At 38.0% G+C, this 17,931-nt stretch overlaps 1 protein-coding gene across 1 annotated transcript in view; it reads left to right on the top strand.

Moving 5' to 3' along the window:
* TBCA (tubulin folding cofactor A) overlaps positions 1-17,931 on the top strand; it is an 83,094-nt gene that overhangs the window by 22,872 nt on the left and 42,291 nt on the right. The window lies entirely within an intron of this gene.

A 17,931-nucleotide genomic window follows, 5' to 3' on the forward strand; every position in this document is an offset into this window, starting at 1 on the left:
AAGTTTATTTTTTCTAATAATTATGACTCTGAAAGACCTTCAATTTAAATTATTCCTCGTAGTCCAGGAAGGGGCAGAAGTTTCTCTTGAGTCTGTGGGATCTCTATTGCCTTTTAGGTCAAAATAATCCACATGCTTATTCTGAATTCCGCCAACAGGATAAATGAAACTGCCCAAATATGCTTAGTTTTTATAGGAAAGTGCTTTCCACATTGTTGAAATAACACAATAAGGACAGATGAGGCATACAGGTAAGTTGAGCAATTTAATTTCACCATTGACTATAGTCCTAAAAGGAGAAACTCTTTTCCTTTTGAAACACTAAATTGTAAAGTTGATGAAGCACCCCTTAGGAATTCTTTATCTTCCAGTTTCCCACTGCTACCCCTTCCCCAGCAAAAACAACAAGCAAGGAGATAATTGTCTCTGGATTATTCAGCTAATTACTGGTAGAGCTAGAACTGGGAGGCTTTCTAAAAGTACTACACTCCACTTGGTCATTGCACAAATGTGAATTCCTTAGAATGACTTTTTCTGTTCTAAACTGTTGCAAAAAATATTTTAAGTTAGGTTTTATTCAAAGTTTGATCCTTAAATCTAGGTATAGGGAACTTTGACCATAAGTTGTTTCTCTGTTTTATTATTTGAATTTTAGTTTTTAAACAATACATTTGTGATAATCTGAAGAATGACTATTGGTTATGCTAGAACTAAGCTTAATAAATAGTCCAGTTTTACTTTGTGAACATTACTTTGATATTCAGTTCTGCGTTAATGTTTTTACTTAGGAGACCATGTGAGTTGCTTTGGTTTGTGAGAATATCCATCTTGATTTCTCCCCTTAAGAGAAATTTTGGATAGTTCTTCAATATTTGTTGAAAATGGTAAGATACTAACAGATTAGTTATACAGATGTGCTGACAGTTTAAATTCATTTTGACCAGAGCCCTAAAAGAAAACATTTTTCAAATACAAATCTTAAAATAAAAAATCTAAAGGAAAATACATATCTAAACTTTATGTTTCAAATACTGTTGCCAAAATCTATCTGGTCAAAGAGATTAAGAATAAGCAGAATAGACTTTAAAAGACCAATAGCACCTTGCTAGCACATTGCTAATAGGGACTAATAGGTACTTAAACTGATGAAAGTGATTCAGACAACAACGTATTAACCCCCTATGGTGCTATGTGTTTTTTTTTTTAAGCTGTTAATAGACATTAGCTTTTTAAAGAAAGACTAACACTTTTATATTCGTTTTCTAAGCTTTTGGTACAATGCTGCTGCGACTCTGTGCGACCCCATAGATGGCAGCCTACCAGGCTCCCCTGTCCCCTGGATTCTCCAGGCAAGAATACTGGAGTGGGTTGCAAGTTCTTTCTCCGATGAATGAAAATGAAAAGTGAAAGTGAAATCGCTCAGTTGTGCCGACTCCTAGCGAACCCATGGATTGCAGTCTACCAGACTCCTCTGTCCATGGGATTTTCCAGCCAAGAGTACTAGAGTGGCGTGCCATTGCTTTCTCTGGCTTAGTCGCTCAGTTGTGTCCAACTCTTTGCCACCCAGTGGACTATAGCCTACTGAGCTTCTCTGTCCTTGGGGATTCTCCAGGCAAGAATACTACAGTGGGTTGCCATGCCCTCCTCCAAGAGATCTTCCCAACCCAGGGATCAAACCCAGGTCTCTCACCTTGCAGGCAGATTGTTTACCGTCTGAGCTAACAGGGAATCCCAAGAATACAGAAGTGGGTATCCTATCGCTTCTTCAGGGGAACTTCCTGATCCAGGAATTGAACCAAGGTCTCTTGCATTTCTGGCAGATTCTTTGCCAGCTGAGCTACCAGGGAAGCCCCTTTATGTTTCATGCTTCATGGTAATGCATTTTGTATATATATTGTTCATTCCTGTGGTCACAAAAAAAGTACCATCTAGACCACAAATTAGGAGTTATGTTTTTGTTTTCACTTTTAAGAATTATCAAAGCCCCCAATTTTTGGTAAAGTCTTAATTTACTCAAATTACCTACATTATAACATTATTTAATCCAGTTGATACATTCTTCAGCATTTACTTACATCATGCAATCAGCTTCTTCAAGGTTGTTCGAAAACGGAGTCAAATCTCTATTAGCTTTAGAGCAATATTTCACTTAGGATACAGTGTTAGATAAACTATGCTTAGATAAACTAAGTTTGTGACTTAAACTCATTTTAATAGCAAGGTTAGTAGTTTTAATTAAAAATAAATATTATAGCATTGCTTTGAGTTACAAATAAATATTATACAATGTACTGCCTTAAACTCGGTGAATGATAAGAGAATTGCTGAAAACAGAAAGGCAGTCATATATCATTTTTTAAATTGACTTGCTGGATACTAATGTTTTCTGCTTCTAAAATTTCTTTTCCGTACCTCCTGCTCTTACCTTTAGCTTCCCTTTGCTTATTTTGACAACATAAAAGGGCGTGGGAACAGCAGTGTTGATTTTTTTTGAGCTTTCACTGCATGACATACATTAGCTAAGTGTTTCATGTGTCTTTATCATTTGAGCCTCACAATCCATATGTGAAGTAATTGCAGTGAGCCCCATTTTACAGATGAAGAAACTGAGTTTAAAAAAACTTTCCCAAAGGTAAACAAACAACTCAAAAAGGGTAGGGCCAGGATGAGAGCACCTGTTGAGAAACACGAGTGTGTTTCTTTTGGTTTTACTTTGACAAGTTTATAAAAGTGATGCGACTGTATGAGGTCATTAGATATAGAAAGGTGAATCATACCTTGTGTTTTCTCAGAACTCGTAGTGTCAGAGAAGGACGGAGGTCATGTGAGTAAGGTCAGAATGCTTTGTGAACCCAGACAAGGGTAGGACAGGCTGCCTCTAGGAGAGTTTTCCAACCTTGGCACTTTTGATGTTTTCGCCTGTGTAATCCTTTGTTGGGGACTGGGTGAAGGCTCTCCTTTATATGGTAGGGTGTTTAGCAGTAAACCCGGCCTCTACCCTCTAGATGTCACCTTCCCTCTCCACCCTTACCCCCAGTGCACACATGCTCACACACACACACGTGACAACCAAAATTGTCTCCAGACATTGTCAAATGCTCTACTGGTAGGTAGGGAATAAAATTGTCCTTGTTGAGAACCACTGCTCTAGGGTTAGAGAAAGCTTATCACAAGTGACACTTGAGTGGAATCTTGTAGAATTCACATTCTAGATAGAACTAATATGTAAAAAGCATGGAGGTGTGAATCAGTATATTACTTTCAGAAGTGAACAAAATGTTTGTGATGGCTGGAGCACTTAGAGTGTGTGGGTATTGAGGAGACAGTAAGAGAATAGTTGACAAAATAATGGAGGAAAAAAGTCTAGATTTGTAGATGAGGGACAGTCTGACTGATCCACACCGTATTTAATTCTAGCCAGTCTTTTGAGTCCAGTGGTGTGATTAAGTACCTTAATTCTATAGTTGATTATCAAATCTTTAAGAACTCTGTTATTGCAAATCTCAGGCCTATTAATTTGGCTGTTTGTCATGTTGCTAGAAAATGGCATGGAAATGGAGGAAAATACAATAGACAGTGTATGTTTTTTTGAGGAATATGTTCTGAGACCTTTTCAAATCCCCCATATTGGTGAGTGCAGTAATTTTCTTAGATTCCTTTACTACTGTTATCACTACCAGTAGCAATTGACTTATTTTCTGGCTCTTTTTCTCAAAGAAATAAAATGGATTTTTGTTTGTTTGTGGTTAGTTCTTTTAGTAGAGTATATATATATATATATCTTCCCTCCCTCTAGAACCTCCCTTCCACCCTAGGTCTCTTCTGAATCATTGCTTCTTTCCTGAAGTCTTCCCTGGCTAATGGCAGAATCACATACTCTTTGTATGTGTCCCCGGCACCATCAAACCTACAGATCTACATGCATCTGCACCCTTACTTTCCTCACTACTTTCTCACGGAATCAAAGATCTGACCTCTTACTGAAAGCCGTCGTTCTCTCTGTACCAAATCCTATCCTCTTGCTGTGTGTGTGTCTCTTTTCTTTAATCTCTTTATCAGTTTATTCCCAACAGGTATTCAAACATGCTGAAATGACTAATATCTTAAAAAATCAATAGCAAAAAAAAAATCTTTATCTCATTTCCCTCCCTATGAGCCAGACTTGCCAAAAGAATTCGTCAACAGTAAAACAAAGGTCACTCATTATATCTAACAGAATTTATCTTGACTTACTAGCAGCCATTGACAGAATCCCTTCCCTCTCCTTGAAAAGCTTTCTATCCTGTTTTCTTTCCTTGGCTGCAGTGATACTGGAGTACTCTACCTTTTACCTTTTTGCTCCTTCTCAGTCTTATTTTTGTTTTTGTTTTTTTCCCCTTTTCCTATTTATGTAAAAAATTGATTGAGCCACTAATAGATGACAGATGCTTAGGGTTATAATGGTGAATAAAACAGATGTAAAATTTCTCATCACAGGAAAAATATTTTATAACTCTCTATGATGACAGGTATTGTGGTGATCTTTTTTTTTTCTTTTCATTTTGCAATATACATAAGTGTTGAATCATTATGTTGAACACCAGATGTTATATGATGTTATATGTCAGTGATACATCAGTTTTAACAAAAGACAGATGCACGTCATCTTGCGTTAGCGTAGCCTACCCTCTCTCAGATGTTCTCTGGGACTCTTCCTGGGGCTCATTTCCCATCTCACTTTGTAAACACTCCAGTGAGCAGCCTCCTGCACTCGTATGACCCCAGTTACATCAGTATGTTCCCAATTCCCTCGTGTGTGTCTTCCTCTTGAACTCCAGGTCTGGATACCTCTGGACGTTTTCACTTTAATGTCACATGGGCTCCTCCGACATAACATGATCCAAAAGGTTCTAATTCTGTACTTTCTCTCTCCAGCACTCTTCCTCCTGGTCTGATTATCTCAGGCCCTGGCCCTGCCTCACTGCCATCTGCCCACTTACCTTTGGCTTCCCTTATCTTCTCACATCCATCATTCACCATGGTTAAAATAATTGTCACTTTTTATCTACATCTTTTCATTCCTGCAGCTACCACCCTTGACCACAGCCATCTTTCTCCTGAATTAAGACCACACTTCCCTTCTCTGCCTGGCGCTAGCCTTACCCCTCTCTGTTCCATTATCCGTATTGCAGTCATAGTCATCTTTTTTTTTTCATAGTGATCCTTTTAAAAGATAAATATGATTGACTTGGTCACTCACCTGATATGTGTGTCAAATACATTTAGGAAAAATCCAAATTCTTTAAAATGACTTTATAATATTATGTTTTAGGCCCTTACTTTCTTATTTAATCTTTTGCTACTTTTCCACACTCAGTGAATCAGCCTTACTTAATTCTGTAACTAACTTTCCATATTCTCTCACTTTAGAATCTTTTGTGCTCTTCTTGGTACTTAAAATGCTGCCACGCCGCTTGCTACTCCTGCCGTATACTCTTGACCTCTTCTTTGCTAGTTCTTACTCATCTCTCAAATCCTGTGATATCACTTTCTTGAGAAAGCTTTCCCTAACACCTTCCCCCTAACTCCCATTTAATTGGACCTGCTCTAACTGTACTACAGAGCTGTGTTGTTGTTGTTCTTCCATCACTTGGTCATATTCCACTGTTTGCGACACCATGGACTACAGCAGGCCAGGCTTCCCTGTCCTTCACTGTCTCCCAAAGTTTGCTCAAACTCCTGTCCATTTAGTCAGTGATGCCATCTAACCATCTCATCCTCTGTTGCGCCCTTCTCCTCCTGCCTTCAGTCTTTCCCAGCATCAGGATCTTTTCCAGTTTGTTGGCTCTTTGCATCAGGTGTTGAAAGTATTGGAGCTTCAGCATCAGTCCTTCCAAAGAGTATTCGGGGTTGATTTCCTTTAGGATTGACTGGTTTGATCTCCTTGCTGTCCAAGGGTCTCTCAAGAGTCTTCTCCAGCACCATAGTTTGAAAGCATCAATTCTTTGGCACTCAGCCTTCTTTATGGTCCAACTCTCACATCTGTACATGACTGCTGGGAAAAACCATAGCTTTGACAATATGGACCTTTGTTGGCAAAGTGAATCATTTATACATATAAATATATCTACTCTCTGTTTTTTTTAATAACTTTGCTTTTTAATATGTTGTCTAGGTTTGTCATAGCTTTTCTTCCAAGGAGCAAAGCTATAGTAATCAAAACAGTATGGTTCTGGCATAGAAACAGAACTGTAAATCAGTGGAAAGGGTAGAAAGCCCAGAGATAAACTCATGCACCTATGGCTACCTAAACAAAGGAAGCAAGAGTGTGCGATGGAGAAAAAATAGTCCCTTTTATAAGCACAGTTCTGGGAAAACTGAACAGCTATTTGTAAAAGAATGAAATTAGGATACTCCCTAACACCATACACAAAAATAAACTAAAAATGGATTAAAGACCTAAAATGTAAGATCAGACAGCTTTACAAATGTAAAGCTCTCAGAGGAAAACTTAGGCAGAATACTCTTTAGCATAAATTGTAGCAAGATCTTTTTCAATCCACCTCCTAGAATAATGAAAATAATAACAAAAATAAACAGATGGGTTCTAATTAAACTTAGAAGATTTTGCACAGTAAAGGAAACCATAAACAAAACAAAAAGACAACCCTCAGAATGGGAGAAAATATGATGCAACCAACAGGGATTAATCTCCAAAATACACAGCTCATGCAGTTCAGTATCAACAAGTAACCCAGTCAAAAAATGGGCAGAAGATTTAAATAGACATTTCTCCAAAGAAGACATACAGATAGCCAAAAAGTACAAGAAAAGATGCTCAACGTTACTAAATATCAGAGAAATACAAAATACAAATCAAAATGCAAATCAAAACCACTGTTGGTGAAAATGTAAATTGGTCCAGCAATCCCACTCCTGGGCATATACCTGGACATAATTCAAAAAGATACGTGCACCCCAATGTTCATTGCAGCACTGTTTATAATAACCGACTTTCCTGGTGGTTCAGTCAGTAAAGCACCTGCCTACAATGCGGGAGACCTGGATTCGATCCCTGGGTTGGAAGGATCTCCTGGAGAAGGAATAACAACCCACTCCAGTACCCTTGCTTGGAAAATCCCATGGACAGAGGAGCCTGGTAGGCTGCAGTCCATGGGGTCACAAAGAGTTGGGTACGACTGAGCAACTTCACTTCTTTACTTTAGAATAACTAGCACATGGATGCAACCTAAATGTTCATCAACAGAGGAATATATAAAGAAATTGTGGTATGTATATACAATGGAATATTACTCAGCCATAAAAACAAACAAAATAATGACATTTGCAGCAGCGTGAATGGACCTAGAGATTGTCATACTGAGTGAAGTAAGTTAGACACAGAGAGACAGATATCGTAGGATAGCAGTCTAAAAAAAAAGTTACAGGTGAACTTACTTACAAGACAAGTAGAGTCACAGATATAGAGAAGAAACTTAAAAGTTACCAGGGTTTATTAAGGGAGAGGGATAAATTGGGAATCATGAATACAAACTACTATGTATAAGGTAGATAACTAATAAGAACCTGCTGTATAGCACACAGAACTCAGTACTTTGTAATGGTCTATATGGGAAAAGAATCTTTAAAAAAAACAGAGAGTGGATATATTTATATGTATAAATGATTCACTTTGCTGTACACCTGAAACTAACACAGTATTGTAAATAAACTATATTCCAATAAAAATGTTTTAAAAATTGACAAGAAAAAAATAATAAATTGGATGTGCTTTAAATGATAAATATTCTCCTGAAAAAGATTAATGTAACTTACTGAAGGGGTTGTGGTTATGGAATACATTTTAGCTTTTAGTTTTGAATTCTTATTTGGATAACCTGAGTTTCTGGTTGTAAATTTCTTTAGTATTTTTTTATAGCCCCCAAGGAGCCTGTTACTTGCTACTGTGTTTCAAGAGAAGAGAAATATGAGATGAGGATTTGATGTGTAGTTAAGGACTTCCCAACTTCCCTGGTGGCTCAGACGATAAAGCGTCTACCTACAATACAATGCAGGAGACCCAGGTTCAGTCCCTGGGTTGGGAAGATCTCCTGGAGAAGGAAATGGCAACCCACTACAGTACTCTTGCCTGGAAAGTTCCATGGACGGTGGAACCTGGTAGGCTACAGTCCATAGGGTTGTAAAGAGTCGGACACGACTGAGCGACTTCACCAGTAAGGACTTCCATGGGGGCTCAGACGGTAAAGCGTCTGTCTACAATGCGGGAGACCCGGGTTCGATCCCTGGGTCTGGAAGATCCCCTGGAGAAGGAAATGGCAACCCGCTCCAGTACTATTGCCTGGAAAATCCCGTGGACAGAGGAGCCTGGTAGGCTACAGTCCATGGGGTCGCAAAGAGTCGGAACGACTGAGCAACTTCACTAAGTATTTCTAAGGGTATCATTTCAGCCTCTTATTCTTATTAAGAATGTAGGTAACCTGAAGAATATATGTATATATAGCTGTTTCTGTAGCGGAATAGTGTTGGTTGGCTTCTTGACTTTGAGATACTGAAATGCTGGTCTTAGTAGTATGTTTGTTCCCTAAGTAAGATGGGCAGGGAAGGGAAGTGATCCAACTAAAGATAACTGACTTTTTCTTTAGAACAGTATATTTCAAACTTTTTTGATCTAACCCAGAATAAGAAATAGATTTTTTTGCATAACACAGTAGATACATACACATGTGTATTTATAAAACTGAACAAAAGTTAAATGAAATAACTTAACTTTTTACTGCTTATGATATACTCTGATGTTTCTAGTTCTATTCTCTTCCACTAAAACAGTGCTGGCCACAACCCCTGAATTGATTTCAGGAGTCAAGGATTACAGTCCTGACTAATGGGTTACAACCAGCCGTTTGGAAACTCTCTGATAGAAGTATCTGGTGACTAAAATCCATTCACACTGGCCAGCTAAATAAGCAGAATCACAGCCGAGTGGGAATGCTTGGTATGGGAAGGACATGAGTGACGGCTGCTGACTGCTTGTCATGTGTGCGGCATATTCACTACAGTGTTAGAGTCGTCAGTCTTCCTATTTTATGCGGAGCAACAGGCTCAGAGAGGCAAGTATCTTGCTTAAGGTCATGTAAATAGCAAATTTTGGAGTTGGTCTGCCTAACTCCAAAGCCCAAGCATTTGCATCATGTCACCGTGGCTCCAGGTAAGTAACACTGCAATAGGCATGCTAAACTTAGAAGGGAATTAGAGACATTTAGGTGTCTTCAACATTTTATAGTGGAAAATAACAATAAAAAGCCCCATTAAATGTGAGTTGAGACAGACATAAACATTGACAAACAGTTAAATAGTGATAGATTATATTGGCTTTCCAGGGAGCTTAAGTTCTTCATGCCTCTGCTCATCCAAAAGGTAGAGGTAATATCCTTAAGGCTGAGATATGGGATTTTCTTGTTGGTAAGGTAAATGAAATGTTCAAAGGCTTTACTATTGCACCAGAGCAGATAATAAGGCAATTAGAACTGTTAAATTGATGAAACACCAGACTGGGATGAATTATATCATGAATTGCAAAGAAACAAGAAATTTTATGGCAATTTTTGAGACCTAAGGATGAAAGATATATCAGTAAAGTGAAGAGAAATTGATAGTTAAACTTAAAGTGCTATATTTATTGACCTGAAAACCCAACTAAGCATTTTAGGGTCAGTTTCAGATTATTATTTATCAGCTTTGTAAATAGAAAAGATTATTAGTCTGTGCTGATAGTTTGATTTCCTCTATTAATAAAGTGAATTTAAGATGTGTTTCTTTCTTTCCATTTTTGCACTGTAACACACCCTGGGGACCATCTAATCCAGCCTCCTCATTTTACAGAGGCTGAACCTGCAATCCAGAGAAATTAAGCAGCTTACCCAAGATCATGTCACAAAGTAGTCAAGGATTAGAACTAAAACCCAGGTCACCTGACATCCCGTTGGCTTATTAACGTGCTTGACCTGAGTAGGAGTGTTGACAAATTACTTCTTACATAAGCTAATTTGTAAAATACTCTTGTTTTCTTTAAAATTTTCATCGCATAAATAATCCCACTGCTAACAAATAGTTTTTGCCAAAGAAAGCCGGAAAACAGTTACTGGAGATGGCTAGCCTTTCATGGAAGAAATGACATTTGAGGTAGGTAGATCTTGAGTGAGTGGTCGAGATGAGGAGGCAAGGATTGGAAAGGGGGGGGTCATGTCCCTTTAGCAAAGGAAATAGAAATCTGCACGTCTCATTTAGGAAGTGGGTAGGGCGTACTTGAGGCGCTTTATGGACATTTTGATAGTTGTGTAAGAAGCAGGGAGTGTGTAATGAGAAATACTGCTGGCGTGGGTGTTCTTAATGTCCTTTAGAGAAATTTGGAATACTGTAGACATTGTTTCTATTTATTGAATTATCTGAGTAAAGCAAAGGAATTCTAGTAACCGTTTGAAGGCTGTGTTGTCCAGATAAAGTTGATTCCTAGTATTTTTTTTTTTCCCCAGCTAGATTTTTAATTTCAGACCAACTTGATCTGTGTTGGGTGATGTTTAGTTAAGTGCTACACACTAGTAGTTGCATGATCAGTGTTTATTTAAACGGATGAGTTTCTGCTTTGGGAATTTCTTTTAAGTGGCGGTAATCCTATTTTTTGTTGTTTGTTTATAATGTAAACCAGAATGTATGTAAAAGTGTGCACCAAATTATGAAGAATGAACAATAATCATAGGGGTATGTGAATCACAAATTAAGCCAGATAAGCTTGAATGCTCTTATTGTGTTACCTTTTTAATAGATTAGAATTACAAAATTCATATTCAGTAGGTGGGAAGCTAATATCTAATTTTCACTAGAATGGTTAATATTATTTTAAGAAAATGAAAATAAATTCTAGTTAGTTGTCAACATGGGCTAAAAAATTAGCAGTTGGATCACACCAAAAGTAATGATGGCATCACATTGAATTGGTGGTGTTCTGTTTGGTGCCATAGGTGTTATATTAAATACAGTTATATTTAAATCATATTAATTATCTGAAAGAAACCATGCAAGAAAATCCACAAAGATGCAAAATTTGGATGGTAATTAGAGCTGAGAAGAACTAGAGTGATGGGGCATACCTAGGTAAACGTAATGAAATTTCCTTTGAAAAATTAATTCCCTCGAGAAGAAAATGGAGCAAATTAAATACAGTAAAAAGGTTTTGTTTCTAATTTGGCATTTGCCAATGAGTGAAAGTCGAGTATCTCAGTTAAGAGCCTGTCTTTCCATGTTGTGATTCCTTATATCTAGGATATCAGTAAACAAATCTCTTCATAATATGTAAAATCAATATATATATATAATTCTATAGGAAATAGACACCCATTTGTTTATGGAGAAAAGATTTACAATTGATAGAGAGTCTGTAACAGGAAACTTGTAATCAATCTTTGTGGAGAAGCTATATGTGTAGGAAATGTTTTCAGCAATGTCCTGAATCCCTAATTGAGATGTGTTCATTTTTTACTTTAAAGAGAAAAGATTATAATAGGTTTCCCCATCTATCAGTATTGCCCATGCTGAATATTAATGAGACTCTACCAAGAAATTACCTCTGAAGCCTTCTAGAAATTTCTTATCTGAAAAATAAAAATAAAAATGTTAGCTGCCTTTCACTTGACCAGTAAACTAAAATACTCTTTTGTGAAAAAGTGCTTTCTTATCCACATAAATCTTAAATCCATAAGGGTAGGATTGATATACCTGCCTATATACATGTTAAGAAATAAAATTTCTCTAGGGGAACAGAACAAAAAAGGAGGTAAAAGGAAGAAAAATCAAATAAAGTAGACAAACAAATGACATATTGAGCCAAGTATTTACCAACTACATGACAGATAAGGGATAAGATCTAGAATTCTTATGAATTAATAAGAGAGAGGAACCCTCCATCATAAAAAATATAAAGGAAATTTCCATACAAAGAAAGGATTCGATGACATATGAACTATAATAATAACACTGTGAACTACATATGGTTGTAAGTATTTAATAGGTATTAACCCATTTAATTCTCCCAGCTGCTAATGTTGTCCTTGCTTTACCATTGAGAAAACTGAAGTACCAAGAATTTAAGTAACTTGAACCAGTGGAACCAGCAAGTTCAGAAAGTCAGACTGGACCCTTTAATGACTCTAACTAATCACAGAATACAAATAAGCACAGCTATGATATCATTCCCTGGTGCTGAGTGGTAAAGAATCTGCCTGCAGTATAGGAGACGTGGATTTGATCCGTGGGTTGGGAAGATCCCCTGGAGAAGAAAATGGCAACCCATTCCAGTATTCTTGCCTTGGAAATCCGGTGGACAGAGGGACCTGGGAAATCCTATGGACGAAGGACTGGTGGTCTGTAGTCCATTGGTCAGAAAAGAGTCATACATGGCTTAACGACTAAAAACAACAAAAATGATATTATCGGTCACCTGTAGCATTGGCGTAAATGAAAATACCAAGTGTGGGTGAGAGAAATGGACTTGCTTCTCACTGTTGATGCAAATGTCAGTTGGTACAGTCTCTGTGGAGGACAGTTTGGCAATGCATATCACTAAGTAAAATGTACATACTACCCTTAGACTTAGAAGCCATGCTGAGATTTTCCCTTAAATGCCGACAGGGGTATTAGATGTATGTACGATTATGTTCATCTAAGTATTTTTTAATAATATTTTAAAATCCCTGTAGAAGGAAATGGCAACCCACTCCAATATTCTTGCCTGGAGGATTCCATGGACAGAGGAGGCTGGCAGGCTACTGTCCACGGTGTCACAACATTTGGGCTTCCCCTGTGGCATTACTGGTAAAGAATCTGCCTGACAATACAGGAGACACAAGAGATGGGGGTTCGATCCCTGGGTCAGGAAGATCCCCTGGAGAAGGAAATGGCTACCCACTCCAGTATTCTTGCCTAAAGAAAATCCTGTGGACAGAGGAACCTGGTGTGCTATAGTCCGTGGAGTCAGAGTTAGGTACGACTGATTAACTGAGCACACATAATTATGTTATCTCAGTATTTATGATGCTATTTTAACGTTGGAAGTAATTTAAATTCTCATTGATATTGCTTAAAATCTTCTGCATGGAATCAGTGAAACACTATACTTCAGTTCAGTCGCTCAGCGTGTCCGACTCTTTGCGACCCCATGAATCGCAGCACGCCAGGCCTCCCTGTCCATCACCAACTCCCGCAGTTCACTGAAACTCACGTCCATCGAGTCAGTGATGCCATCCAGCCATCTCATCCTCGGTCATCCCCTTCTCCTCCTGCCCCCAATCCCTCCCAGCATCAGAGTTTTTTCCAATGAGTTAACTCTTCGCACGAGGTGGCCAAAGTACTGGAGTTTCAGCTTTAGCATCATTCCTTCCAAAGAAATCCCAGGGTTGATCTCCTTCAGAATGGACTGGTTGGATCTCCTTGCAGTCCAAGGGACTCTCAAGAGTCTTCTCCAACACCACAGTTCAAAAGCATCAATTCTTCGGCGCTCAGCCTTCTTCACAGTCCAACTCTTACATCCATACATGACCACAGGAAAAACCATAGCCTTGACTAGACGGACCTTAGTTGGCAAAGTAATGTCTCTGCTTTTGAATATGCTATCTAGGTTGGTCATACTTTTCTTCCAATGAGTAAGCGTCTTTTAATTTCATGGCTGCAGTCACCATCTGCAGTGATTCTGGAGCCCCCAAAAATAAAGTCTGACACTGTTTCCACTGTTTCCCCATCTATTTCCCATGAAGTGATGGGACCGGATGCCATGATCTTCGTTTTCTGAATGTTGAGCTTTAAGCCAACTTTTTCGCTCTCCTCTTTCACTTTGATCAAGAGGCATTTTAGTTCCTCTTCACTTTCTGCCATAAGGGTGGTGTCATCTGCATATCTGAGGTTATTGATATTTCTCCCGGCAGTCTTGATTCCAGCTTGTGCTTCTTCCAGCCCAGCATTTCTCATGAGAAACACTATACATACAGTTATTAAAAAACACCTGATATAGGGATGTGCATTGACATGAAGGACTTTCACAAATTATTGAATGAGACTAAATGCGGTCACTGTGAGAGAAGGTATCGATAGTTGGCACACTGTGAGCATATGGTAACTATCTAATGGTTGGATGGATAGGAGAATACGGAATAGTGGAAAGAGTATAACACTTGAAACTTGAAGGCTTCTGTCCTTGTTCCCTGTTAGTAACAACGGATCACTTGAATTTAAGCTTTTTAAAACATTGATGTTCCACAAATGTGCCTTTTAAAAGAAGCGATTCAGCTTGCATTAACATCTGTATTCATTTTTTAGGGCTGCCGATACAAAATTACTGCAACCTGGGTGACTTAACACAGCTAAAATTTATTCTCACATTTCGGAAGGCTGGAAGTCTGAAACCAAGGTGTCAGCAAATCATGCTCGTTCCTTCATTCTTCCTTGCCCCTTCTAGTTTATGATTGCCAGCAATCCCTGGCACTCCTTGGCCTTTGGTAATACACCTCTGGTCTCTGCTTCTGTCTTAACATGGCCTTCTTCCTTGTGTGTCTCTTAAAACGACACGAGTCATTGGACTTAGGGCCCACCCCAATCAGTTGTGTCTACAAAGACCTTATTTCCAAACGATATCACATTCTGAGGTTCTGGGGCAGACATGAATTTTAGGCAACACTGTTCAACTCCATACAACATCTCAATTGAATGCAGCCTCAGGGATGGAGTCTTACTGAATAGTCAAACTTTCAAGTTTTACTTTAAAAAAACCACCAAAGAATTATTTAAATTTAACCATTCTAAAACATTATAAAATACTTTATATACCAGTATTAGTACTTAGTATTATATTAAAACGTTACCTAAGAAACTAAAAATAAGATTTAACCTCAGGATAAAATAAAAGCAGTATTTAATAGGTCATAATAAAGATACACAAAGATGTCTGAGAGAATGGTTTCTAGTCTTGTAAGATTAGACGATTGATTGATTGACTGGATTGTCTTCTCCACAAGGAGTATGTTGTTAATAGAAAGGAAGCTTGATCAACAAAAGTGCAGAATAGAAAATCACAGAGTAAATGTTGGCTTTGTTCACCTAAGCCTTGTCCAGGGGATGGGGGTTTCCAGAGTATACTTTTACTGTCTATAAGACCACTCTGTTTTCACTTTTTAATAGTGGAACTTTTTTTCCCTCTAAAAGAAATCTTAAATAGATTTCAAGCACCTGAGACAGCAAAAAACAAAGAGCTTCTAAGATACCTCCATAGAATGCTAATGCTCCAAGAAAAAGCTGAAAAGTACTTAAGCTATGAAATAATTTTGTTTTTCTAATTCTCCTTTTTTCGATACCATACTTACCAATGAATTTTCTGGTAAGGCTATGGCTTTATGTATAGGTCTGCCTATCATAAGAGAGTGGGCTTGCCTTTCAGAATAGACTTTTTTCTAGTGCTAATAACAATCATGCTTCTCACTGGACGTTAATAAATAGGCATTCTGGCACTGTAAGGCAGCCTCAGTAGTCATCGTTGTTCTGCACCTCACCCGCCTTTTCGATTTGGCCGCACTAAGTCTGTGGCCCACAGGCTTCCCTGGAGCGCGGGCTTCTCTTCTGGAGCATGGGCTCTGGAGGGTTCAGCTCAGTAGTTGTGGCTCATGGGCTCAGTTGCTGGGATCTTAGTTCCCTGACCAGGGACCCAACCGGTGTCCCCTTCTGTGGAAGACAGGTTCTTAACTGCTGGACCGCCAGGGAAGTCCCAGTGTTGTTCTGCCCTTCAGACATGATTCCAGTCTTGGTGGGCCAATGAAATCAAATTTGAGCCTAAGAACCAGAACTTTAGCTGTGATTAATGGACCAAGGAAGGAAAAGTATTTTACTAAGGCCCTTCAATCCTAAAGGAAATCAGTCCTGAATATTCATTGGAAGGACTGATGCTGAAGCTGAAACTCCAATATTTTGGCCACCTGATGCAAAGAACTGACGCATTGGAAAAGACCCTGATGCTGGGAAAGATTGAAGGCAGGAGGAGAAGGGGGATGACAGAGGATGAGATGGTTGGATGGCATCACCGACTCCATGGACATGAGTTTGAGTAGGCTCCGGGAGTTGGTGATGGACAGGGAGGCCTGGCGTGCTGCAGTCCATGGGGTTGCAGGGAGTCGGACACGACTGAGCGACTGACCCGACTGAACTGAAGGCCCTTCAAGTAGACTGCCTCCTGACCTTTCCAGTGGATCATAGCCATACATGTTGTCAGGTCCACGAGTATTAGTTTTTTTCTCATTTGAATTTCTATTAGAAGTTTGTTTTTAAACAGAGCATATCATTTAACCTTTTTTTTTTCTTTTTACCCTTCCTGATCCTGCTGCTCATTTAACCTTTTTAAATATTCACATTTATTGCTGTCCTTTATGATAAATAAAGGTAAGACCCCTTTAGGGGATTATCAAGTTGTTGAGGCCTTTATATTCTCTTTGAAGTGCTCCTAACTGCCTTGCTTTATATGGTTCTTTCTCTTCCCTGTTTAGATTTTCATCATTGCTTTTTCGGTCAGCATGCCTGTCTATGGCACTAATTTTCCCCTTCATTATTGATTACCTTAAAACACAAGAAACCAAAATTGTATATAAATTTATAAGAAACCAGATTTATAGAAATATACTTAAAGGGTAACTTCTGAATGAGGACGTGAAGATCTCTCCTATAAACCATATGTATAAACCTTAGTGTAAATTTTGACCTTAATTTTGGCTCTCCTGAGGCCCTTTTTCTTGCTTTTTTTCTTAATAAGAAAAAAATTGAAATCTTTTTAAATTAGGTAAAGGTGCATACTACCTACATTTCTGAGAGTAGATATGCTTGCAGTTTCAAAATGCATTATCTAATAAAAATATGCATAATCTCTTTCTCTTGTCCATATTGTCTTCAGTATTTGTATTTGAAGCATGGTTTTGGTAGAAAAATAACTTTTTACTAAACAGATATCTCTTTCTCTGAGGAGGACTGTTAGGGTATGAACTCTTAAAAGTAGGTTATAAGCCTTAAAGTTCCTGGCTCAGTCATTTTTCTTCCACATTTTTCTCCAAAATCTTAAAACTAGAAGCTTTACCTGATTAACTATACTTTACTTTAGCTTTACTCATGTTGTCAGCATGAGTATAGTATATTATCTTTTCTACTAATGTTTTAAAAAATTACTTTCATTTTTGTATATTTTGTACTTACAAGTTTCACAGTCAAGTAACCTATTTTTTATTTCTTTTGCCTTTTTCATTATTATGAAATTGCATACTGTCATTTAAGTACATCTATTTGGGTGAGTTAGACGTGAAGTTTGTGTTTGGACTGTATTGACTATTTATAACTTCAAAATTGGGTGTTTTTTTTGGAAAGTGTGAATTTTTTTTTCATGTTCTTACCTTTTCATGTTTCCTATTCTGGGGAAAGGGCCAAAGTTCTTGGAGTTATAAAATTTCCCTATAGGGAATTCCCTGGCAGTCCAGTGGTTAGGACTCCCCACTTTGACTTGCCAAGGGCCCAGGGTTCCATCCCTGGTCAGAAAACCAGGATCCCACAAGCTGTGTAGTGTGGCCAAAAAAAATTTTTTTTCTTGTAAATGTCAACTAGAAGTAAGAAATGATTTTATTCCTTAAATGGATTTAGGCTGATAACTCCCACATTTACCTGAAGAATAATATAATTGCTTTTCTCTGTATACTTTTTTATAATGTTGTGATCATTTCCCATAATTCTTTAAAAAGAAGACAGTATAGCTTTGTTGAAACATGGTATTTCTAAAAACAAAATAAATGCTTAAAAATATATTCTTGAGTTAATGAACCATTTTATATATTTTAAATACTCATGAGAAGTTATGATTGTGTTATA

The sequence above is a fragment of the Oryx dammah genome, unplaced genomic scaffold (assembly GCF_014754425.2).
Source record: "Oryx dammah isolate SB20612 unplaced genomic scaffold, SCBI_Odam_1.1 HiC_scaffold_26, whole genome shotgun sequence".
Taxonomy (NCBI): Eukaryota; Metazoa; Chordata; class Mammalia; order Artiodactyla; family Bovidae; genus Oryx; species Oryx dammah.